This window comes from Equus quagga, chromosome 14, assembly GCF_021613505.1.
Source record: "Equus quagga isolate Etosha38 chromosome 14, UCLA_HA_Equagga_1.0, whole genome shotgun sequence".
Taxonomy (NCBI): domain Eukaryota; kingdom Metazoa; phylum Chordata; class Mammalia; order Perissodactyla; family Equidae; genus Equus; species Equus quagga.
The window spans coordinates 64,236,074-64,260,989 of record NC_060280.1 but is presented as its reverse complement, the minus strand read 5'-3'; positions in this window follow the sequence as shown (position 1 = coordinate 64,260,989).

Below are 24,916 nucleotides of genomic sequence, written 5' to 3'. Positions count from 1 at the left end.
AAAAGTGACTCCAGGGGCTCGCTCGTTCAGTGTTAGAAAATTGGCTGCCGTCTCCCTCTCCAGGACTGAGGAGCTGTGGAGAGCTTACAGTAATGTGGGATAGTTGCGAAAAGAAAGGAATCTGGGATCTGAGGCTTTGCTGAGGGTGGAGGGAGGAGAACTTCTGGCCTCCGTCCTAGAGGAGGTGGGAGTTGGAAGTGAGGGATGTGTTGGGGGATATTGGTATAGTTTCACAGAAGCTTCTACCATTGCTTCCCACTCTACACCAAGGACTCAGAAGGGCTTGTCCCACCGTCCTGTGATGGATTTTTCTTCCTTCTACCATGGAAGATTTTTCTGAATTGTATAGGAGGAAACTAGAATGGATGGTAGCTAAGAGTAGGGCAGATTGGGTCAGAAGGGGGCGCTGTACCTTCAGCATGAAGTCAGGAGACTTGTGTTCCAGTCCTGGTTCAAGATTGCAAAAATTGGCCACAAGCCTTCACTGCTTCATGTGTCTCCATCCTTTGCAATGTGACACTGCAGCTCTTCTCACCAAAAAGAGGAGTCTACCATCCTTCTCGAATCTGGGCTGTTCCATGACTTGCTTAAGCCAATAGGATGCAGCAGTAGTGCTGATGTGCCGGTTCCACGCCTAGTCCTCTTTTGAGGCTTCCTGGCTCTGTTCACTCCCTTGGAAGCCTGATGCCACCTGGACGAGCCTGCTGGATGAGATGGGGAGAGACATGTGGCCAGTTGTCTCCATCACCCAGTTAACTGTCAATCCCCAGAAGCAGAGCCACCTAGCTGACCTGCAAGTGGTCCCAGATTGCATGAGGCATCCTTGCTGTTGTTAGTGCCGTCCAATTGATTCCGACTCCTAGCGACCCTGTGGACAGGAGAGCAGAACCCTGCCTGGTCTTTCTACACCATCTTCTTTCCTTCCGGCGCTGTGTCAGACAATGCTCTGTTGCTGTGCATAGGGTTTTCGTGGCCAATTCTTTTGGAAGTGGGTGACCAGGTCCTCCTTCCTAGTCTGACTTAGTCTGGAAGCTCTGCTGAAACCTGTCCACCATGGGTGACCCTGCTGGTATCTGAAATCCTGGTGGCATAGCTTTTGGCATTACTGCAATAGGCAGCCACCACAGGATGACAACTGACAGATAGGTGGTGTGGTTCCCTGACTGGGAAACGAAGCTGGGCTGCAGTGCTGAGAAAGCCAACTCTTAACCGCCGGCACACTGGGGCTGGCATCCCAGCTGAGCCCAGCCTCGATTCCCAGTCTGCAGAATTGTGAGCTAAATAAAGTGTTGTTGCTTTTAGGTGCTAAGTTTGGGGTGATTTGTTAAGCAACAATAGCTGATACAATCATTAATTAATTGTGTGTTCTTGGGAAAATTCCTTTTCATGCCTGAGCTTCAGCCTCCTGAATCTGTAAAACCAGTTGGGATAAGAGGATCCCTAAATTTCCTCCCAGGTTTATAAAGCTCCCAAATACCATCTTGCTGAATCCAAGACAGCCTAACTTTTCACCAGAAGGGGTGCCAGTTAAGGCATACTAAGCTGTTATTGGCCATTAGTACACTAGAGGAAATTAGTTGGTCAGCTCCTCTCTAGATGAAAAGAGGATATAATATGTGTAAGGAGGAAAGAGAGCGTTTTCTGTCTTGGGACAAAGAACAGGAGCAGGGAACTGTGTTGGGGCACTGGAATATGATATGGTGAAGACGTTGTGTATTTGCACGTGCAGTTTTTGAAGATGAAGTTACTGAACCCCAAGAGGTCAGTGGAGGGAGCGTGCTTTGAATAACCACAAGTTCCTTACATCACTTGTGCAGCAGACTCTGGGCCTGGAACCTCATCAAGGTAGGGCATCCAGCTTGTGGGCTGCAGGCCCAGCCTCAGGAGGCCCATGGCCACTGGGCAATGTGGGCTGGACCCGAAAGTGCCCACCCAGCCTTTAGAACTGGGATTTTCAACTTTGTTTCACCATCATACAGACAGATACCAGGCAGATACAACACATTTTTGTGACATGCCGAAGTTATGCACAATCCTTGGGGTAGTCTCCACGTTTTTCTTTGCCATTCAAAAATACGCTTAGTGGTACAATAATTAGAATGAGAGGTACAGTGCTTAGCTTGTATGATCAGGGCTTAGTATTTGTAAAATAAATGAATGGCCAGTGAATAAATGAGTGAATATTATTCTATGGATAAACTTAATTCACTCTGATTTAATTGTAAATTAATTGATTAAATTGTAAAACAATTTACAAACTTTAATTTTTTTATTATTTGGAATGCAATACTTCTGAAATGTCTCTCAAGCAATAGAGAACTGTGGGTCGAGACACGCTTCTCTAGAAATATCCCCACTGTAGGAAGTTCCAGTGGCTGTCTTGGGGCCCCTGGATATCAGCGCAGGCTCAAGACAGGTCTGTGCCTTCCCTGCCCTCTTGGATTTCTGAGAACCCAAGGGACCCCATGAGTTTCTGTTGTCCTGACCACACCCAGGCTCCGGCTCTTCCTCCCTCCCCACCAGCCCTTGCTGCCAGAGTCCCAGCATTCCTTGTGTTCAAGCAGGACTGACTTATGGCAGAATCTGGCAGCTTTTCTCCGAGTTTCCCTGATGCTGAGGCAGAAAGGACAGACACTCGGCTGACCGCAGCCACTATGGTCAAATGCTTGAGCTGGCACAGAATCTTGACATCAGAAGCCCATGCACACCCAGGTGTGGAGTGACAGGAGCAGGGTCCTGGGGCAGTCGAGAGTCCTGGGGGGCTGTGAGAAAGAATGGCTGCTCACTCCAGTCTGTGAGGCATTAGGCGAGAAAGGCAAGTGTGGTTTTGGGGCCCTCTCACCTTCCCTTTCAGTGCGACTCAGCCACTCTACGGTCTTTCCCCTCTCCTCTGCACTCGCCTAGACTGCCGTGGTTCTACGGCATCCTTGTACCCACACCACTGGCTTGTGATGTAATTATTGTTCCTGTTCCTGTGGCTCACTACACTGCTGGAGGGAAAGGGCCACACTGATCCATCTTTGTATCCACCCAGTGCCTAACAGACTGCCTTGTACATAGAATTTAATACGTGTTAAAAGTGAGCCAGCCATTTCTGAGCAGAGGGGGCTGACTAACATCCTAGAGACACTCCATTGGTGCCCCCTCCTCTATGTAAATGCAGAACTGTCCTTGGGTGGCAGAAACCCCATGTGAGGAGCAAATTCTAGAGCTAGGCAAGGGACATATATGTGTAAACTGGTCAGTGTGACACAGTACGGGGTGGGGACGCCATGGACAAATGGAGAATGTGCATGCTGCCCAAGACATCTAGATCCACTTCTTTCAAAAACACTTCTGACCCATAAAGCATGTCTGAGGTCTCCCATGTGTGACTGCTGCTACAAGGTCAAACCTTAACTCTCCAACTCCAGGGAAACAGTGCCTTTGCCTGAGTTTTTCCAGCAGCTGCAAGGCCAGGTGGTACAGCATGGACCTGGAGTCAGAAGATAAGGGTTTTAGTCTTCCTCTATCGTTGTTAGCTGTGTGACATCCAGGAAAGGCATTCCAAATCGTTGTGCCTCAGTTTTCACACATGTGGAATGGGTATATGAATGACAAAATAATGTAGGTGAATGCACTCTGTAAAATATAAAACTTGCTCTACAAAGGCAAGACATTCCTCTTAGGACTCTTGGTAGGACCCATGGCTTCTTCTCCTAGGAACTGCTAGTGCCCTGATCTTGTCATCAGTCAAGGACCAGTCAGGGTTGGGTGTGCCACCTCCCACTCCTTGGGGCCCGCCCCTTGTCCCCTTGCTGATCCAGGAGCGAAGTAGAAAATGGCATTTCTGAATGAAGCTGACAGTTCACCAGGCACGAAAACCTAGCCAGTTGTGACTCAGAGTTTTGGAGGCGCAGATAGAATTAAGGAAATGTTAATGTATTCGAATCGCTTTGCCTCCTGCCTACACAGGCATAAGCAGCAAGGAGGGAGGATGGGGTGGGAGAAGGGACAGGGAGCTGGGGAGTTGTGCTGATGGGCTCTGGGGGTGGGGGCTGATGGGGATGACAGGGTCCCAAGGCTGCCTGGCTGCTGCAGCTGGGCCTGAGATCCCCAGGGGACAAGGAGGGATACGCTGGCATCTGGTCTCTGCCAAGCGAGTCCACCGCCCGGAATGCAGTATCAGCTTGGGTACAGGGCTAGAGTGCAGGGGCCCTGGGGTGCATGTGTGTGCCCACGCAGGGGATGGAGAGGCAGGGAGATGCAAGCTGGATAACCCAGAGCTGTCTGCCTTGGTGCTGTGGCTTGTCAATGGCAAACAGCCATTTAGAATCAATGTCTTTTCCAAATGAGGCCCTGAATGTTGTATGCCTAATAAGATCTATCTGTCTATCTGTGCATTTATGCAGGGAGCTGATTCCCCAGGGCACAGCAGCCAGGATGCTACCTCAGCATGGTACAATCCCCTGGGAAGCTGCCTCTTTTTCTCCCCCTCCTACGGGGGGTTCGAGGACCGAGCCCTGAGGGGTTGGGATGAGTGGCTGCCAGATTGATGGGTGTATGTAGAGGAACCTTGTATCACTGGCTCTGTTACTTCACTTTTCATTCTCGAATGCAAGTGTCTGTTGTAGCATTTGCCAAGCACCAGTTGGGTGCCACTGAGGGTGCCAGAAAGGTAAGAGACGCACAGCTCCGTCTCCCGGGCTCATAGGCTAACTATAATCTAGAGTGGGACCTCCACAGAAGCTCTCTCCTCACTACCAGCAGCGGGCTGTGGGAGGTGCCCCAAAAATGTCATTATCAGAAAGAGATGCTCTCCTTATCCAGCCAGATTCAGGAGTGGTCTCTGTTCAATTCAATTATGGGGCCACTAGGGGGACCCCTGGGCACCGCTGGGAATGTATGGTGGCTGGACCTTTTGGGTTCTAAAAATGAAGGATGCTATAGAATCAGTGCAAGAGTGGCTTCCTCGTGGAGAAGGGGGTATCAGGAAACGACATAGCATGCTTGTCCATCTCGTCCTTCCGTCTGCCTGACAACCTCGGCATCATCCAACCGAACCCCACAGGAAAGACCCAGTATAGGGGAAGTCACCCCATGAAAAGAAAGACCCTGTGAGGTGATCAGAAGCTCTAGGAGAGAAGGCTCAGCCAGGAGCATCATGCACGGGCTTAAAGCAATCCCAGGCAGGACTCCTGCCTGCTCGGAGAGGCTGGGAAAACTTTCAAAACATTACTTGCCAGGAACAAGCACTGGTTCTCTCTTCCTTTCTCTGCCCTCTCCTCCCCTTTTTGGGCCTTGAATGTTTTAAATGCCAGTCTTCATGGTTTGATGGAGAATTTTACACTAATGCAGAGTATTACCTAGTTAATTTGACTAGAATAGACAGTGATTTTACACGGTGAGGCTGTTGCCTCCTGAGCTAACAGTTCCATTACCATGGGCTGGGCAGCCTCCTTTCCCGGAATCTGATGAGCTGAGGGCCGTCTGCAGATGGGCTTCCTGGGAGCTCCCTGGGAGACTGGAGAGCAGGAGGGGGGCCAGCAAAGCACTGGGTTTGTGCATTTGTTCCTTCAGTCATTCACTCACTTATTCATTTCTTCGTTTACTCAGTGACCGACTCATTCATTGTTTCTTAAGTTCATTTACTTCCTTCCTTCCTTCCAAGCTCATGGTGGGGGCCTGCGAGGTGTTGACCCAGTAGTAGTAGGTCCTGGAGGTTCAGAGATGTGTAAGCACCACCTCTACCCTTTAGGCATTCACAGCGATGCCAAGGAAAATGGTTGCAAACAGCTAAGGACATCACAATGGGCCAAAAAGTAATCTAAATCACTGTGCCAGGCCAGAGGAGAGCCTGGCTGCCTGGTGGGCTAAGACAGGTTCCACGAGGGGTGAAACCCCAGGGACCCTCAAGGTCTTCCATGAGGCGAGCATCTTAGGAGGCGGAATTGGCACTGGGATCAATAGCTGAGTACAGAGAAATGGTTAGAAAACCACATCCTCAAGAGAGACACCAACAACTGGTGCTTCTTCGAGGCTTACGATAGGCGGATCTGGCCTGTCACACTCCCCTCGTCACATCCTAGTGTCCAAAGTCCCAGTCTATGGACAAAGAGAGAGGGGAATCCACCGATTTAGCGGAAACTGTTGTGACCTTCTTCCCCTCTCCAAAGCCAGGTGGGGCTTGGGCAGACCGGTGGGAAGAGGGACCGAGCTCTCACTCCCAGGCCAAAGGAGACGCTCCGGCGCTTTGACTGGAGCTGAGGATGGTGAGGTGATCTTGGCAGAGCTTGACATGTGTCCTCTGCTTGCTTCTTTCCTGGAGATTTCTGAAGTAGTGGTTGGGGGGATCGAGGTGCGGAGCAGAATGCCTTGTTGAAACAGCTCAGGCCAAGGCCGGAAGGAACTGTGGTGTAGTGAGTCTGGGGAGGAGATGAGGAAGTCTCCCATCCATCCTAATTCTCTCCAGCTCTCAGAGGGCACCAAAGAAAACCCAGAAGATCTCATGGATGTGGAAGAGCAAGATATGGAGGAGGGGCAGTTGCTGTGAGACTGTCTACCAAATGAAGAGATTGCCCTCCCACATAGCGGGTCAGGGGCTAGACCACTGGCAGGGGCCTAAGGGAACCATGGCTGCCCCTTGATCCTCAGCATGGAGCGGGCAGATGAAGCCAACGTCAGTCTAAGGGTGTACCTGCACATCGGTGGAACCACCAGCAGGAGATGGGACCAGGCTGAATCGTTAGAGACCAAGGCCCTCCGCATGGGATCAGGCCGCCAGTTACACACAATGACTCCAGCCGTCTCTCCTAGCCTCCCTCCCTGTCACCAGCACCAGAGATCCAGATCCAGGAAAGTGACCAGAAAGGGTATCTGTTAATGAGAGATTCCAGAGAACAGGATGGAAAGTGTGGCTAGAAAAAAAAAATGTCATGTTTATGCCCCACTGAGTAGAAACTGTTTCATAAACCAGTTAAACAAAGAAAAGGGGAAAAGACGTTCGGGGGGTGGTAACCATAAGAACAAAGTCACAGAGGGGTGTGAGCACTTGGCAGGGAAGCTGAGCTGTCTGGGAGACAGGCTGGTAAGTGATGGAAGAGGAGGAGAGGCGGCCACAGGAGGCTACCACGTGCTCTCAGAAAGAACCTGGAAATGATCTGGGAGGTTCTTGCTCCTGGGCAGGGTCAGGTGGCCTGCTGGCCTCATCCCTTCAGTTTCTAGTAACTCTTCTCTGGGCAAGTGGGGCGCTTTACCTGGGCCCTGAACTTACCCCTCTAAGCCACCCACACTAAAGCATTTATTAAAGAACACATAGGTACCTCTGTTACTGGGTTCCAGAGCTCAGTGCTGGCTTGGAGCGACCCGTAACCCTAACCACACACTCTTGCGACTAGCAATGCTCAGGCCCCAGGGAAATGCTTCTCCATGTCTCTTCCCCTAGGTTCTTGGAAAAAAAGGTGACTGAGTTAGAGTGCTGTTTCCCACTTCAGGCGGATGGTGCTTTGGGGTGGGGGAACGGGGATTTAAGCAGTGGAAGTGCTTAGATATAAGACCAATTAATTAACTTGTCAAATCCTTCCTCTCCGATAGCACGGTGCAATAGATTCTTTCATAATGAAGTACCCATAGTGCTGAGCATCCATTTTCTTGTTTTCTTTGTGTTCAAATTCAAATTCGTGGAGGTAGTCACTAATTAGTGCAGTATTTGCAGTAGTTGCACGTAAAAACTTAGAAACATTTTGCAGTATTAAACAACTCATATTTCTCTTAAATTTATATATATGTAGGTCGAGCTATCACATGCGTGAAGTGTGATACAGATCTTCTGCTTTACTCTATGGATCTAGATATTGTTATGAGAATCACTGATGAAAAGAAGCTATGTAGTAATATTTTCTGAAATAAGTTATCATCTGTGCCTGCATTATAATGTTTGAAAATAAGCAAAATTCAATGCTCATTTCTGAATACATAGAAGTGCAGCTTTAAGAATTTTATTGTCATTTCTAATTCCTCCTGCCTCAGCAGAGAAGTTTCTCCAAATTGAAATTAATGAAAAAGCTATCAAAGAACTACAATGACTCAAGAGATGCCTAAGCTGGCATTGATCTCAATAGAACACAAATTATGTAAACATCTTGATTATAACAACATAATTAGAGATTCTGTTTAAATAAAGGCAAGAAAAATAATTTTGGAGTAAATTTACAATAGTTTTACAACTATTTTATCTTTGTTTTATTACTCATCCAAACATTGTCAGCACCCAAACATGTGCAATAGTAATTAAACTCATCTATCTTTGGTATTTGCCAACTTTCAGTCATATTAAAAGAAATCCGTGGTTTTACACTTATATTTTTGACCTTGTCATCAGTAACGTGTATTTGTCAAGGTAGGAGGGTAAGCATGCTTTATTAAACAGTTTGTTATCTTGATTTGTACCTTTTAAATATTTAGACCCTGGTTTGTGGGCTTCTGTTGCCCTGGGCCCCCCAGTGTTAGGAGACGGTCTGCTCATCCCCATTGACAATGCTGGTTGACTAGTCCCAACCTCAGGCTTTATAGTGACATTGCAGCTGTTGAAGGCACAGAGAAAAGGTTTGGCAAATGGTCTAAAAACTTCAAGAAAAGCACTGGGTCTTAACGATGTTCTTGTCCTACTGTGTCATTTTACTGGTGGAGAAATCGAGTTAGAGAGGCCAAGTGTCTTGCGAAGGCCATACAGCTCCTGAAGCACAGAGGCCCTGGAATAGGGACGGCCTACTGAGGGGGTGGGCAGGGGGAGGGATGGAGAGAAGTTTGCAGGACACGCCTGCCCCTCAGCAGCCCCCCAGGGCTTTAGCACCTTCTAGTTAATGGTGCTGCACAGAGCTGGTGCAGAGGGAGGGAGCGAGAAGGTGGCCCCGGCTATGCCTGCCAGGAGAAACCCACGAGACTTCTTTGTTTTGGTGATAGTGGAGGGGGATCCGGGATATGACCCCAGCCCTCCCACTCACTTAATCTTTCCATGCCTCAGTTTCTCCCATTATAGAACCAACAGCCTGGACAGGATCACATCTAAGCTGCCTGCCTCAGCCCCAACAACCTGTATCTGAGTGATTCCCCAGAGGCTGCAGGTTTGTGGAAGCCTGAGGACTGGATTTGGCCTCAATCCACATTTCTCCTTCGTTTCTAAAACCACATGCACTTGCTGGAACACTAACTCCATCTGGTCTTGATTCACTTCCTCCTGATTTCCCTCCCTGCTGGAAAGCGCTGCGTCCCGCCCGAGGCACCTTAGGGAGCTGCTCTCACCAACTCCCTGGTTTTTCTCCCCTGAGGCTTAGCAAGTCAAGCGTTGCCAAGAGCTCCCTTCCTTCTGCCCCAGCAGGGAGGAGCAGCCACCGTCTGGGCGAGCAGGCTTCTCCTTTCTCCGTTTGGGAAGGCTGGCAAGCTGGACCCACCAGCTCCCTCCCACAGGTGCCTGGGGCCCCTCCCACCCTCCTTGGCCTGCCACTCCCTCTCCACGAAGTCCAGCCTTTGGGAGCTTTGCTCCCTCTTTACAATTGCATCTCTTGCTTGCCCACCTCCATCACAAGCTCCTACTAAACCCTGTCCTCTTGCTCTCCTTCTCCTCCTCCTTTCTTTCAGGCAGGAGGCTGTAGGGTATAGTGGTTAAGAACATGCCTGAGGGGCTCGTCCCGTGGCCGAGTGGTTAAGTTTGCGTGCTCTGCTGCAGGCGGCCCAGTGTTTCATTGGTTCGATTCCTGGGCGTGGACATGGCACTGCTCATCAAACCACGCTGAGGCAGCGTCCCACATGCCACAACTAGAAGGACCCACGACGAAGAATATACAACTATGTACTGGGGGGCTTTGGGGAGAAAAAGGAAAAAAATAAAATCTTTAAAAAACAAAAAAAGAACATGCCTGAATTTGAACCCAGGTCCCCTGCTTATGGGCTGTGCGACTTTCTCTGAGATGATTTTCTTGTCTGTGAGTTGGGCATAGCAATTGCGACCTAATGGGGCTGTTGTGAAGCAGAGCACCTTGTGTGTTGTGATGAGTAGTGTCTATTAGTCTTTGATCTGCTGGACGTTTATGAAGCACTTTGTGTTGTATTCTTCATTCGTTTCTCCAGGTTTCCTCCAGATTTTATTAATAACCCTCCACCTTTTTCTTAATGTCTAAATAAAATAATCAGAGCCTCCATCCCACAGCCCTCTGGAGAGGCGCTGTCCCCAGCGGTTTTGAGGATTCTCTGGGTTGGCCTTACGTCTGCTGGCCTTGTGGTTTGGAGTCCCTGCCCCTGACTTGATTCTGGAGTATCCTCTTGCTGTGTTGCTTTCCACTATTATTTGCTGCCTGCCCAGATTTGCCCACATGTGACCACAGGCTTCCTCCCTTCCCAAGACACCACTAGTGCAAGACATGTGCTTAGTGACAATCATATTTATAGGGCTTTTGAGAATGGAGGGGCATTATATGTACAAGAAGAGAAAAAGACATTAAAATTGAGCATGATATGCCATTGTTCATAAAGCCACAGAATTTGCTGTGTAGAAAAAGGGGAAGTTGGGCCAGGTGAGGCATTCTGAGCAGAGGGAACACAGTGGGCAGAGATCCTCAGCAGCCCACTGGGACTGTCCGCTAGCTCTTCACCAAATCCGTGTTCTCCTGGGCACCGCGCTCTTCCCCTGGAGTTGGGTGTGGCATGTGACAGAGGTCCAGTCATTAGAATGTGAGTGGAAGTGACATGTGCTACTCCCAAGTGTGCCCATGGAAACCTTCCCACACACTCCTTCCTGCTCTTTTCCCTGCGGCTGCCTGGGATGGAGACCCCCAGGCAGGCCTTGGAGGGTGTGTGTTGCAGATGGCAGAGCTGCTGTGAGCCTGTCTCTGAAAGCAAAGAAGAGGAGAGCAGCTGTCACCAACCAGGGACATTTGTTTCGTCGGGGTATATGAGTGAGGAATAAAGTTCTTGAGTTTGAGCCACTACACATTTTGGGGTCTATTTGTTTTAGCAGTTAGCATTACCCTAACTAATAGACACCCAACCCTTTTTCTTCTCTACACTCCTCATGCTTGCAATTGCTTGTGTACTAACCTTCCTTGGCAGACAATAAGCTACACGAGGGCAGGGACCATGCTGTTCAATCATCTTATCCCTCATGCCTGGTGCGTGGTAGGTGCTCCATAAAGGTGTGTCTCATTGAATGGCTGTTTGGGGAAACACTGCATAGTGCCATCTGGGGAGCACACGGAGTAGCATAGCCTGGCTTTCAAGGCTTCATTGTCCTTGTTCTAGTCCTCCTCCTCCTCCTCTTCAGGCTGGCCTGCTACCCCGGCCCTACGCTATAGCCTCATTCTGACTTTTTCATTTCCCAAATGCCCTTAGTTGTTTACGTGACTGGAGCCTCCAATGTCCTATGATGCTGGGCAGTGCATGAACTGCTTCCTCCTGCTTTCTGCTAAGCCTAGCCGGTGCTGGATAACTGTCTTAGATTGCAGCAATAATTAATAACACATGTATAGAGGATAGAATTAAAACGCCAGTGCTTGAATCCTGGCTCCAACCATTTTTAAGTTGTTCCACCTTTGGGCATTTATGTCATCTCTCTGTGTATTAACATCCTCATCTGAGCAATCAGGGTACAAATAGGACCTGTATCATAGGATTATTGTGAATGAGATAATGCATGTAAAACATTTAATAAATGTTTAATAAGTGCTTAATAAATGTTGTTATTGTTGGTATTACAATTGCACTTTCCAGTTCACAAAGCGCTTTCACAAATTTCAATAAATACTCCTCCTCCAACCTTAGGAGAAATCCATTATAAGTAAAATGGCCCCTGGACATGTTCAGATTCAAATATTATTGTAGATAAGTTCAAGGCCAGTTTTTCACATGCTAGACCAGATGGAGAAAGTAGGCCCAGAAAGGTTGCCAGTTGCTAGGGATGGAAGAATGGGACTCGCATCCAGAGCTGGGTAAGTCCCCTGCAGTTAGCCTGCTTGATATGCTGCTGCTCAAGATGACAGTGTCAAAGGCATCAGAGAAGGGCCTTTATGTCCTAGACAGACAGTCCTCAACACACACGCACATGTGCACGCATATCCAAACCAGCATATCTGACCTATCTGAGTTCAGTGGACGGGTGGTCTCAGTGGTGTTTCTGTCCCTGCCCAGTGTCCAGTTCATGTCATGTTGGTACTCTGCCCATCTGCAGGATGCTTCTCTTCTGCACAGCCCCCATACCATTACTTCAAAGTGAGCTTATAACCTTATACCTAGCACCTTCTGTGGCTCTCCCTTGGTCTGACTTCCCAGTTAGAGGCCCAAGCTCTGAACTTTCCTGACTTCTCTTCCCCACGGCAGAGGTCCCAGTTCCTCCCACAGACCCTGCTAAGTGACAGCTACACTGACGCATAGGTTCCTGCAATTTGCTAGAAGCAACTAAAGCGGCAGTGAACTATCCTACTAGACAACATATTGGCATTTAGCAGGTATGGCTCTGAGTGGGTGGACTAGGAGTGACGGCCTTAGTAGAGAAGCGTTTCAAAGAGCCTGCCTCAGCTCATACAGCAACAGGGCTGGCCTGGCTCCTGCTACCAGTCACCCCTTAATGCATGTCCCACCCCTCCCATTGGAGTGCCAAGGAGCAGACATCTGCTGGCCAAAGATTCAGATCCTGCAACGGCCTCTCATCTGCGCTCTTCCCAGACTCTTGCCAGCAACCTGGCTCAGCCTATGGGGCCGCCTCGTGGTCTCCTTGCAAAGCCTTCTGGGGAGGGTGCTGCTCCAGCAGCAAACAGCTGCTGTGGCTAATCCATTTTCTCTGTGCATTTGCAAGATACATAATTAAGAGTTCTGCTGAGGGGGGAAATAAAGCACACCATTAGATTTGTTTAGCATATTACACCAGGTCTAGTGCCTGCCTGGGCCCCCATGCCACACAAGACATTAGGGTAAGACTCCAGAAACAGCTCCAAGGTTGCTTGATGGGATGTGCTGTGCGTTAATTCTGAGTAAATATTTGCTATTCAGGATTTTATATGCTTCACCACCAGCGGGGACTTTGAAAGGTGGGCTCCCCTACCAAACACTTTCATTTAATTATCAGACCACTTAAAATCAGAGTTCCTCAGGCTCTCCCCATTCACCTTTCTATTTTGTCTTGCATTTTGCTTGCTTCCTTTTTTCTCCTGATCCCGCCTTCCTTCCTGCTGCCAGCTTCTCCTCTGTCTTGCCCTTATCTGTGTCCTTGGTGTCCAGAGCTGGGAACTAAGCCTCTGGTGGGATGGAATGAACAAGGAGTGGGCACCAAGAATCCTGGATTAAGGGTGAGGCTGAATTTTTTTTTTAAAAGATTGGCACCTGGGCTAACAATTGTTGCCAATCTTCTTCTTTTTTTTTTTCTGCTTTATCTCCCCAAACCCCCACCCTGTACACGGTTGTATATCTGAGTTGCATGTCCTTCTAGTTGTGGGATGTGGGACGCCGCCTCAACGTGGCCTGATGAGCAGTGCCATGTCCGTGCCCAGGATCCGAACCCTGGGCAGCCACAGCGGAGCGCGTGAACTTAACCACTCGGCCACGGAGCTGGCCCCGAGGCTGAATTTTGACATCCTCCTTTGAACCCTCTGCAAGATGGTTCAGGCATGACCCTGTGGACCCCAGCTGAGGGTCTGGAAGCCTCAAAAGAGGGATGGAAAAGTTTGGAACTTGGGAGGAGAGAGCAAGTGGAGGAAGGTTAGGCTCTAATGTGAGAAGGAGACAGTGTTCTTCTTGGGGCTTCCTAGAAGCCAGCTGTACGGAAACTTACTTTCAGGGCCAATAGGGTTTAATGTATGAGCCCACAATGACCAGGGGAGAGGTGGACATCCTCACAACCCTGTGAAAGGAGCTGTTCCTGGCCCACCCAAGGGCCGGGTCAGGAGAGGTCATCCCTTACGCCTGCCACAGGGGAACAGAGGATGCTGGCAAGGAGGGAAGGAATGTCGGCAAAGCTTAGCTTGGCACCATCTTGAGAAGCCGTGGTAAGCCTCACACTTGACCTCAGAGGTCATGTAGGGCAACCCCAGGCATCGATCCCTCTATCCATCCCTGATAATGATGTTCCTTCCCTACTAATGTGGAATGGACAACCTCCTGTGGCACAGAGCCCATCATAGAGCAGCACTGAGGGTTAAAAACTCTTCCTCTCACTGAGACAGTCTACCTGTATTTCCTGTGCTGTCCTGGTCCCAGGCCCCACCTTGGGGTATCCAGAGAACTTGTCCGATCCTCTACCATGTCATTCCCTCACATATTTAAGTTCACCTGTCAAAATACCTCTAAGTTTCTTTTCCTGGCTTCAATAATCCCCATTTTCCCCTTCTCAATATTTATCACAATTCTCACTCTGTAGTCCTGGTGTAAGCTGTGGTTTAATGTCTATGGCAGGTAGGAGGCACTCAGTCAGTATCTGGGGGATGAATTAAAGAAGTGGTCCTTTTCTTGTCTTCTGCCTCTGCACCTTGCAGTTTCTCTATTTACCTCTTAAAGTATATCAGGTCATTTTGATGAGAGAAGACCAGAGTCGGACCACTGCCTCCAACCTTGACACCAGGTTGGCAAACTTTTCCTATAAAGGGCCAGATAGTAAATATTTTAGGCTTAACAAGCCATAGTCTCAGTTGTAACTACTGCACTCTGTCGTTACAGCCTGAAAGCAGCCGTAGACAATACTTAAACAAATAGGTGCGACTATGTTCCAATAAAACTTTATTTACAAAAATAGGTGGTGGGCCAGATTTGGCCTGCAAGGCATAATTTGCTGACCTCTGCTTAGATATTTAAGTTCCAGGAATTCAGACCTGAATTGAATTAGCATTTTAAAATAACCCTATGAGAGAACTACTATGCCAACCACCCAAGCAAGGAGGACTGAGCAGGAAACAGCCTGTCGGCCTGTCATGGCAACAGCAACCTCTGTAGGAGGCAGGGACGAGGAGGTTAATGGCGAGGCCTGTGGCTTGTCTGAGGTCAGGCTGAGAATGACACCAGATCACTGTTGGGGACTCTGCTCCCTGCGCTCGAGCCCTGTCACAGCTGGACCAGGCACTCAGTGCGCAGCCCGAGAGGAGATTCGGTCCCAGGAATGATGGTGCTCAGGGGAGAACAGCCTGGCCCTGGGAGCAGCTGTAGCATTAGGGAGGAGCCTGGCAGGGGATACCTGAAGCCACTACGCCTAATTGAAGCAACTGACCATCATCAAAATTGTGAGGTCTGGGCACAGAGTGGGGATATATGTGAATATGAATTAGGCTGTGTCCATTTCTGCATCCGAGATGTGCGTGTGGAATGTCTCTGTAAATGTGGAGCTACTGGAGGTGTGTCTTAGAGTTTGCACATATTTCTGTGACTGAACTAACCACGCTCTGTCGTAACCGTCTGCTTTCTTGTCCATTTCTCTCCCTAGACAGGGAGCTCCTTGAGGGTAAGGGCCGCTGTTCGTTTTCATCTGCATTTTTTCCAGCACTTAGCATGGAGTCAGATACTGGCTCAATAGTTAAGTTCAGTTTTAATTAAATTGAGTTGATGGTGGGCATTTGATACGGCCATGAGATGTTAGAGGGAGTTGTACATGGCTGCAAGTGCACGTGGGGATGGCAGACTTGGGTGCCTGCCCATGCACGAAGTGTATGTAAGCAGACTTGGAAGCCTTACAGGGCATTCATGCACACATGTGAAATAGGGCATTTGGGGGTGTACACTTGAGACATGCATGCAGATGTTCAGTATGAACACGGGCAGAGTTGAGACTTATATAGGTATATATGGTGTGAACACAGAGACAATAAAATATTGTGGGATGTTTACATGGAATATACATACAAATAGGGGTTAAGAGTGTATGTGCATGGGATATAAGCTTGTAGAATGGGATATAGTGTGTATGTGTACATGAGGTGTGTGCGAATATACCTGAAATAGACATTAAAGGCCTACTTATAGATAGGCTGGTGTGAGTGTTGGTTTATATGACTATGCAACAGACGTGGGGCGTTGGGGATTGCCCAGGGGTGTGTATGTAGCGGGTATACCTGCAGACATGAGCTGTTGACACTATATGTACGCAGGAGTATACATTGTAGATATGGGTTGTTGAGGCTGAGTGTAACTGGAGCGTGTGCACGCAGTATGGCCTGTTAGAGGCGCATGTGCTTTGGAAGTGTGCATGTAGTCTTCAGCTATTGGTAGTGTACGTAAATGGTGGGGGGTGTGCAAAAATAGATGATTGTGAGCACATCTGTAGGGCTGTGACTGTAACATCAGTACCGAGGGTGCATATACGTGGGGATGGACGTGGACAGTGGTCTTTCAGTGATGTGGTGTCTGAGGGGGTGAACGCAAATGTGGATTGTTTAGGGCCTGCAGACTTGGAGGTGCACATAAAGACCTGTGCCACTGAGAACGTGAGTGTGTGTGACACGCGTGTGTGCAGGCTCGAGAATATACCTCGGGGAGATACAGAGAGAGGGCCACACGCAGGGTGCATATGCAGAAGTGGGCTTTTTCAAGGGTAGATACTCAGGAGTACCCATTTGGAACGCGGCTTCTTTGAGGATATTTGTACATTTGGGTCTGTTACATGCCACATGGACTGCTGAAGGTGTGCATGCAGGCATGGGGTTTTGGAGGTGTGGGTAGGTGGAGGCGTGCACAGTCATAGGCTGCCAAGGGCTAACGTGGGCATGAAAGTGTACACGTGAGCCCACGTGTACAGCTGAAGGTGTGTCTACTCAGATGTTGGTGTCAGGCATCCAGCAAGCGCTCTAAGCTGTGTGCCTCTTCCTTCCTTGAGCTGAAGCTCTCCCTGGGCTCCTGCTGTCCTTGAGCCTCGGCTTCCTGGGCAGGGACAAAAGACACAGCATTAACTCAGCAGAGGCAGCCGAGCCTGCAAGGCTAAGTCGTCTCTGGCACTGGCTGCCCAAGAAAACGGTTAAAAATAAATAAATAAAAATGCTGCAGGGACCCTTTAGCCGTTGGGGGGGGGGGGACGATAGGGGGAGGTTGGGGAGAGAGAGAGAGAAAAAAAAAACAAGGAGAGGGAGAGGGAGGTAGAGTGCAAGCTGATGAGCAATTTAGTTGAGCCTGAGGCAGGAGAGCGGACGTGACAATGGCAGCAGCTAACGGGTGACAAGTTGTGTATGTTTTACATGCCCATTAACTCGCTTACTCAATAAAAAATGCATGGTTACCACCACCCAGACGTGCCACTGGCACAGGAGGCCTGCCTGCCTGAGTGGCCTGTCTCCCGTCTGTGGTGGTCACAGGGACAGCCACTGTCAGGCAGTGGGAAAGAAGTCACCAACCTGTGAATGAGAGAAATTAGGCGGGGCCCAGAGGAAATCAGGCATCAGCATTGCAAAAACCCCACCCAGCTCTGCCTCTCTCGGATTCTTTTGTAGAATATTAGCTCCTCAAGGGACATGTGGTTGGTGGGGAATGTGCTGTGTTCTTAGGGGGAAGAGGAAAAAGGGAAGTGAGGGGAAGGAAAGGGTGGGCTTGGAGCAGGTAGAGAGAGCGCGGGGCCCAGGGAGGGTTGACTGGCTGCCGGAGACTTGGCTTCCAGAGTTGGGGTGCTAGGCTGGGCTCAGGCCGGCCATACAAACAGCTTCTACAGCTTCTTTCCATTCATGAACGAGTCACCCACACCAGGTCATTAAGCAAAGCTTGGGTTTACATTTCAGCGCGTGCTGCCAACTGAGCTGCCGCAAGTTAACGTCAATTGGCAGTCAGGGATTAAGTGAGTACCCACTGCGTGTCTCAGGCTGCGCCGGGTACTGTGCAGGGAATACCAGAGAAGCGTGGGGCTTGGTCCATTGCCCTTGGCCAAGTGTCCTCTGAAAGGAGACAGAAGATGAGAAGGATGTGCTAGAAAGAACACAAGACTGGGGAGTCTTGGGTTCTGGTTCCAGCTCAGGGACTTTCTAGCTGTGTGGCCGTGGAAGGTGACTTACCCTTTCTGAGTTTCAGTTTCTTCTTCTCATTTGTCTTTTTTTTTTTTATGTCTTAGAGAAGAGATATACCCATCTTACATGATCAAAACAAGCACTTTATTCATCAGCATTCAGCTTAACAAGGGCATCAGGCTTCCCCTTAGGAGAACAGCTGTAGAAAACAAAAAGCTCCAAAGTGACACTCCCCCAGAACAAAGGGCAGTCTCCCCATAGTTAAACTCAAGTCACCTTGGTGACAGACGAAGTGGGGCATCAATCCTGGGCAGATGACTTCATCTCTCTGAGGCAGTTTCATCTATAAAACGGAGATAATGGCAGTTCCTACCTCATCGTCGCGTTGTGATGGTTAAATGAGATAATACATCTAAAGCATTTAGCAAAGGGCTTGACACACAGTAAGTGCTGAATAAACATGAGCTGTTCTTGGCATGAGCTATTAAGGATCTCTAGTGTTCTTTCCAGGGATCTTCTGATACTCTGATGGTCTCGGTCAGTGAGTTTGAAGGGCTACATGAGAGCTGGCAAATAGGCATCGTCGGGTAAGCCAGCCCTGGTCTGCCGGAGGGGCCCACTGGGCTGCACCGTTGGAAACGACCTGTAGCTGGGCTGGGCTTGGTGGAAGAGGCTGAGGTGGTGGTTTAATGACCTCTGCAGGGGCAAGGGAGAGAAAGGAGGAGCCGCTTGCCACTTAGGTGCCAGCAGGGAGCCACACAGGCAATGAGAACTCACAAGAGGGGTAGAAGCCATGCTCTTCCCTTGCACCCCGGCAAACACGGGCTCCTGGGTTGGTGATGCTTAGCTTTCTGTCCTCCCAGAGTCTTCTCTCTCAGGCACTGTCCTGCCCACTTGTTACACAGCTGGGTTCTGACTTTCCCCAGGGAAGCCAAGCTGCTGGGGGAAGGTGGACCGGTCCCTACTCCCCACTCCTCACAGGGAAGATGGTACAGGTAGTAGTAATAATAATAATAATGATGATGATGATGATGATGCTATCAGTGATACCACCACCACATTTATTTCATCTTTACTATGTGCCAGACACTATTCCAGGTACTTTGTACATATAAAAACATTTAATCCTTACGACCACTCTCCGAGGTCAGTACTGTTATTGTCTCCTTTTTACAGTTGAGAACACGGAGGCACAGAGTTAAGGAAGGGCCCTGATGGCCCAGTAAATCGTGAGCTTGAATCCCCCTCTCCCGCATGCAGGGGGTCTCTTGTTGGCAGAAGAACGTGTACAGGTCTCCGGTACAAGTTTAAAGCCATACGCGAATTCAACACTGTTAAGGAAAATAACGTTAAAGGCAATGCACTCAAATATTAATAGTGGTTTATACAGGTTATGGTCTCCCTTTCTACTTTTTTATGTTGTCCGTATTTTTCTTAAGTAAAATACATTCGTTTGTAATAAGAAAAAATTACACTCAGTTGTACGGAAACAGTGCAGGCTCCTCTCTGCTCCCCATGCTTCTCACAGCTCTCTAGGGCCCGTGGCTATGGGGGGCTGGCCGCCGTCAGGGAGCCGCTGGGCCCTGCTGAGTGGCCCCTCACAGGCTGGAGCAATGAGGAGCTGACCGCATTCAAGACCTCCGGCCTGTTGGGGTTGTTTTCTGAAGTCAGAGGCTAAACTCCAGGCTCTGGCTTGCTGTCGCCCGAGGGAGTTTGCTGGGAGGTTCAGGCCGAGGCTGCCAGGCAGCTTACATGGCTGCTTTCGAAACAGGTTGGTGTATGAGAGAGAAGCCCTCGGAGCCACCCCAGAGAAAATGCAGGGCATCTGCTCAGCTCAGACAAAGACTATGAAGCCTTGAAGCCTCAGAGGTGGATTTAGAAGGAGATGGAACTAGGCTTTTGTGGAGCAGACCCTCCTCATCCACCCATTATTTCCTCCTCATCTCGGGCCCTGCACCACCTGTCTGCCCACCTTCCCCGCCACCCCCAACACCCACCCCCCCACCCCGGCCCCGGGGATTCTCCTGAAGTCTCCTTTGGTCCCAGGTCCAGCCCTCTCTGGGGCATCTTGGAGCATGGAGGGTCCAGGGAAGGAGGGAGCAAGAGAGGGATAGGGAGAGGAATGGGGGGATGCCAGATCTGGGCATGCTGGGCTGGGGGTGCTGGGAGGGCCAGGCGCAGAGGCCAAACCCCAGGCCCCTCCGCTCCTTCCCCGTCTGCTTGGATCCTCCGGCAGGCCCGGCTTTCCTCTAGAGAGAAGGGAGCTGTCAGATGCACAGAGCAGATGCGGGAGATGAAGGAGTAAGTGGCAGAGCTGCAGGAGCCATGCTGCCCAGAACCATCAGCATCCGGGGGCTGTCCAGACCGGCAGCGGTCTGCAGAGAGGCCGGGGCCAGGTCTGCACCCCTCCCACCCACCCGGCAGCCTGAGCTTGCTGGGGCCCTGCCCTCATGGGGGCTGCTCTCTGCCACAGCCCGTCCTGCAGGAAGGCAGGAGGTGGCTCAAGGGTTGAGAGGGTCGCCTTTGTCCCCCTTGAAACTTCGACAGGATTGCTGTGAAGGGCGGGGGCTCCCCGGGTGCAGGCATTCTCTGCTTGATGTGTAGTGTTTATTATGCCTGGTTAAAGATCATTAAAGCCTTTGTTGGGGGAGCTGACTGACAAGGAGAGTGGATTAATATTAGAACACCCTGTCACAACTGGTGAAAAGGCGGGATTGATTTTATAGGGAGTTTAGTCAGAGCTGCATGTAAAACCCCTGGGGTGGCTCTGGACTGTATCCATCTCCTCCATTAGGAAGGCCCCATGGGAATACTCAGCCGCAGTGTTTATTACAACCAAAGCTGCATATCACAGAGAGACTGTTAGCGGCTTTTATTCAGCTCTCTCGCTCCTCACTGTCCTGGCTCCTGGTGGCTCCGTCCCGTGTGCCCAGGCAACTGCCTGGTCAAAGGAGATGGTCACGGGCTGGACCAGGAAGGCACACGTGTGTGTATGTGCGTGTGTGTGTGCACACATACATGCTGGGGTGGAGGTGGGGAAGCTTCAGAGCTTCCCCTTCTGGGGGATGGTGGGGAAAAACTTCCATAGTCCCTGCCCTAACACTGTCCAGCCGGGCTCGTGGATCTCCTCTCACCCCAGCCTGGTGGCTGAGGACTGAATCAGGAAAGTGAGGTGTGCCCCGTCTGACAAAAAAATGAACTGGAACTTAGAAAACGTGCATCCCCTAGAGACTGTTTGCTTAAGAAGTCACTGAGGGCTCCTTTGAGAAGACAGGGCAGAGTGACGGGTTAAGACTGAGTGCTGGTCCAGGAGTCAGCTTTGCCGTTTATTAGCTGTGTGATCTTGGGCAAGTCAACTAACTTCTCTGGGCTTGTTTTCTTCATTGGTAATATAGGGCTAATGAAACTGGTACCCACCTTGCATAGATGTTCTAAGAATTAAATGGATGTTACAAGCAAAGTGCCTGGCATATAGTCAGCACTCAATGCTAGTTAATGCTGTCGTATCATTAGCTGATTATTCCAGTATATTCTAAATGGGATTCAATCAACAAACGTCTAGTTTAATCAAAGCTTTTCTGGAACACCTTTATTTATGGTCTACCTGTGGGAGCAGAAGGGCCATGGGGGAATGTTCATTAGTCCTTTCCCAATGAGAGGGCTCGTGGAGCGTTGGGAGGATGCCCAGACCCAGGTGGGAGAGCTCTGGGGCCAGCCGTGTCTCTCTGCCCTGGGGCAGGGATGAGGCATTTGGCCTGCCGGGTCTGAGATGACAGGGAGCAGGGTCTGGGCCTGCCAGTCCAGTTCAGGTGGACACAGGGCTGGAGGCCAGCCCAGCAGGTGTTGGTCACTCAGAATGGATGCTGAGTCTAAGTCAGAGGAAGTGTCACACCAGGGCAGAGATAAAAGCAGCAGGTGGGTTAGATGAGCAGCACAGAGGGAGCTGGGTACACGTCTGGCTCTCACACAAGCCAAGGGTCTGAGAGCCAGGAGAATTCATGACTCACTTGTGCTGAACTCCTGCAACTCTTTCTACAAGTATCTATCCCAGCGCTCAGCAGGTGGCTTCATTTTTCTCATAGAGCGTGATGTTTAAGACTGATGCCTCTGGAGCCAGATTACCTGGGTTCAAATCCCTGATCTGCTACTCAGTTCTCTATCACCTTTGGGAAGTTATCTCTATGCCTCAGTTTCCTCCTCTTCAAAATGGGTATAAAAATAGTACTTACGTCATAGGGTTATTATGAGATAATATATGCAAAGCATTTAGAACAGTGCCTGGCAGTAATAAACCTTCAGTGTCAGCTACCATCATAGTAGCTACCTACCCTCAGTCGCCTCTGACACACTGAGCTCCTCTCAAGAGTGGGGACCTACATTCGTGGTGTCTATGTCCACAAGACCCAGCCCAGGGACCGAGTACATAATGAGCACACAGTAGGTGTTTCTTTTGAACTGTTGAACCCAGTAGGATAGAGCGTTGTGGTAGGGGTGACTTGAAACGTCCAGGGAGCAGCAAAGTCAAAGATGAAAGACAGAACAGGGTATTATCAGGATAAACAGCGCTGAGGTCAGGAGCACAGTGGATGGCAGGGATTTCCACATCTGATGAGAGCCCAGTGGTGGAATCAGAATCCAAGGGGCAAACCTGAGAACAGGGTGACAGAGGAAGGTGAGGAAGCAGAGATCAAAACTTAGAAGCACCCCTGCTCAGCCTGGACAGAAGTGTTTTGAGTGCCACCTTCCGATGGCAGTGGGGGAGGCAGGCTTGGGGAGGGCGATGCCGGCGGACTCCGAGCATGGAGCTTCCCACAGACTTGCATCTAGTGAGTTACCCCAAACCTGGCAAGCGGTGACTGAAGGGCTCAGAGGAAAGGGAACAGCAAGGCGAGGAAAGTTAATCGGGTTGCAGGCATTGACAGGCAGGACAGAGAAATCCAAGCTATCGGGATACATTGTAAAATAAATAAATAAACCAGCATGTGGGAGCCTTCCCTAATTACAGAATATTTTTTTTTGTAAAATATTTAAATAATATTAAAAATTCAAAGAAAAAATTAAAACGTCCCAAATCCCACCGCCAAGAGATAATCACTATTAACATTTTGGTCAACACCTATCGGCAGATGGAGGTGTTCATGATCTCCATCAGTGTCCCTCCCTGCCATCCCAATGAACACACATTCTAAGAAAAAATAAACACAAAAACTTGATGGTTCGTCAGTAAATGCAGCTTCAGAGAGAGACCCCAATCCTCTTCCCACCCCCAGCTCCCATTTCTGACCAGATTGCAACCTTTAAGCCCCTCCTACCTGAAGCCACCAAGGCCTCAGGCATTTAGTTGTCTAAGACACACCTGCAGATTTGTGTGTATGACTTTACATAAATGGGCTCAGTCTTTGCAGGCTGTTCTGTTATCTGATTTTTTTCACTCCACAACATATCAAACACATCTTTCCAAGTCAATAAATAGGGAATGCTTTATCATTTTTAATGACTGCATAGTATTTTGCTGTTTTATATATCTCATGCTTCTCTTAAGCTTTCCCCCATTGGTTGACATTTAGGTTGTCACTAAGATTTTGCTGTTATAAGTAACACTCAACAAACATCCTTGTACTTATATCTTTTCATACTTCAGTGATTACTTTCATAGGGTAAATTCCTAGAAATAGAACTCCTCAGTGGGCAATCATACACATTTTATTTCTTGGTACATAAAACTGTCTTCCAGATAGATAGATTAGCATCCTTCCAGCCGTATGAAAGATTGTCCATTTCTTCATCTGGGTAACAAACTAGATTGTCAGCTTTTTAAAAAAACCTATTCTAGTCTGATATGTAAAAATAATCCCATTCCTTTTCTTTGATTATTATTGAGGTGGAATGTTTTCTCATATGTTTATTGGCTATTTGTATTTCTTCATTTGCAATTTGCCTGACTATTAAAAATCATAAGAAAAAGTACCAATATAAGCAATTGCCATGTTGTAGAGGAATATCAATATGAAAAAATGTTTACCATGCATTCCAGACTGATTAAAGTGCAGGCTGTAGGATATTATTATAGTATGATATTTTTATTCAAAAAATAGAAGGATATGCAAAGACTAAAGACTAAAATAACACATTCCAAAAGGTTATATCTTGTTGTACTTGGGAAATGGGTGTTTTTTCTTTTTAAAAAAATGCTTACTCTTGGTTTTCAAGTTTTCTGCGATTGGAATGATTACTTTCATAATTTGAAAAAAGTCCCAGTAAGTAGTAATAAAGCTACAAAATATCCTTTATGTAATCTGCACTACCCTGCTAGTCTTTTGTGTAAATAGTCACAAAATGATAGACTTTTTGAGCTAAAAGGAAACTTAAATATCATATACTCCCGGATCCCCGTTTTAGAACAGAAGAAACTGCAGCTCAGAGAATGACTGGCCAGGGTCTGCCAGCTGATGGAGACCAGGGAGAAATAAGGCAACATTCTATGAGACACCAACAGAGAAGGTAAAGGACGCCCCATCGCCACTAGCACTCCCTTTTTCTGGGGCGGTCTCGCCTCAGTGGAGGCCAGGACTGTGTTTAAACTGCAGCAGGATGAATTTGAGTTAGACTTTAGATGTGATCCCAGAATTGGTGGTAGAATGGATTGCAGAAATCTGAAACCTGGAGACCTCAAGACCAGGAGAGTGAGTATCTGCTTGAGGCTCAGAGTAAATCCTGCTGAGGTAAGAGGACAGACAGGCGCTCTCTGAAGTCTCGGGATCCGAGGGGATGGACCAATTCCTCCAGTTCAGGCCGCCCATGCCTCCCTCAGAAAAGCCTGGCCCAGACCACGGGACAGAGCTCTGGAAGGGGACCCCGTACCCTACCCCAGAAGCCCCAGCCCAGCATGCTCCGCAGCGACTCCAGACCCTCCCCACCCCGCTTCCCGAGACCTCTGGAATCAGGGTTTTATTTTGCAATTTGTTGCAGGGTTTTTTTCCTTCCCTTTC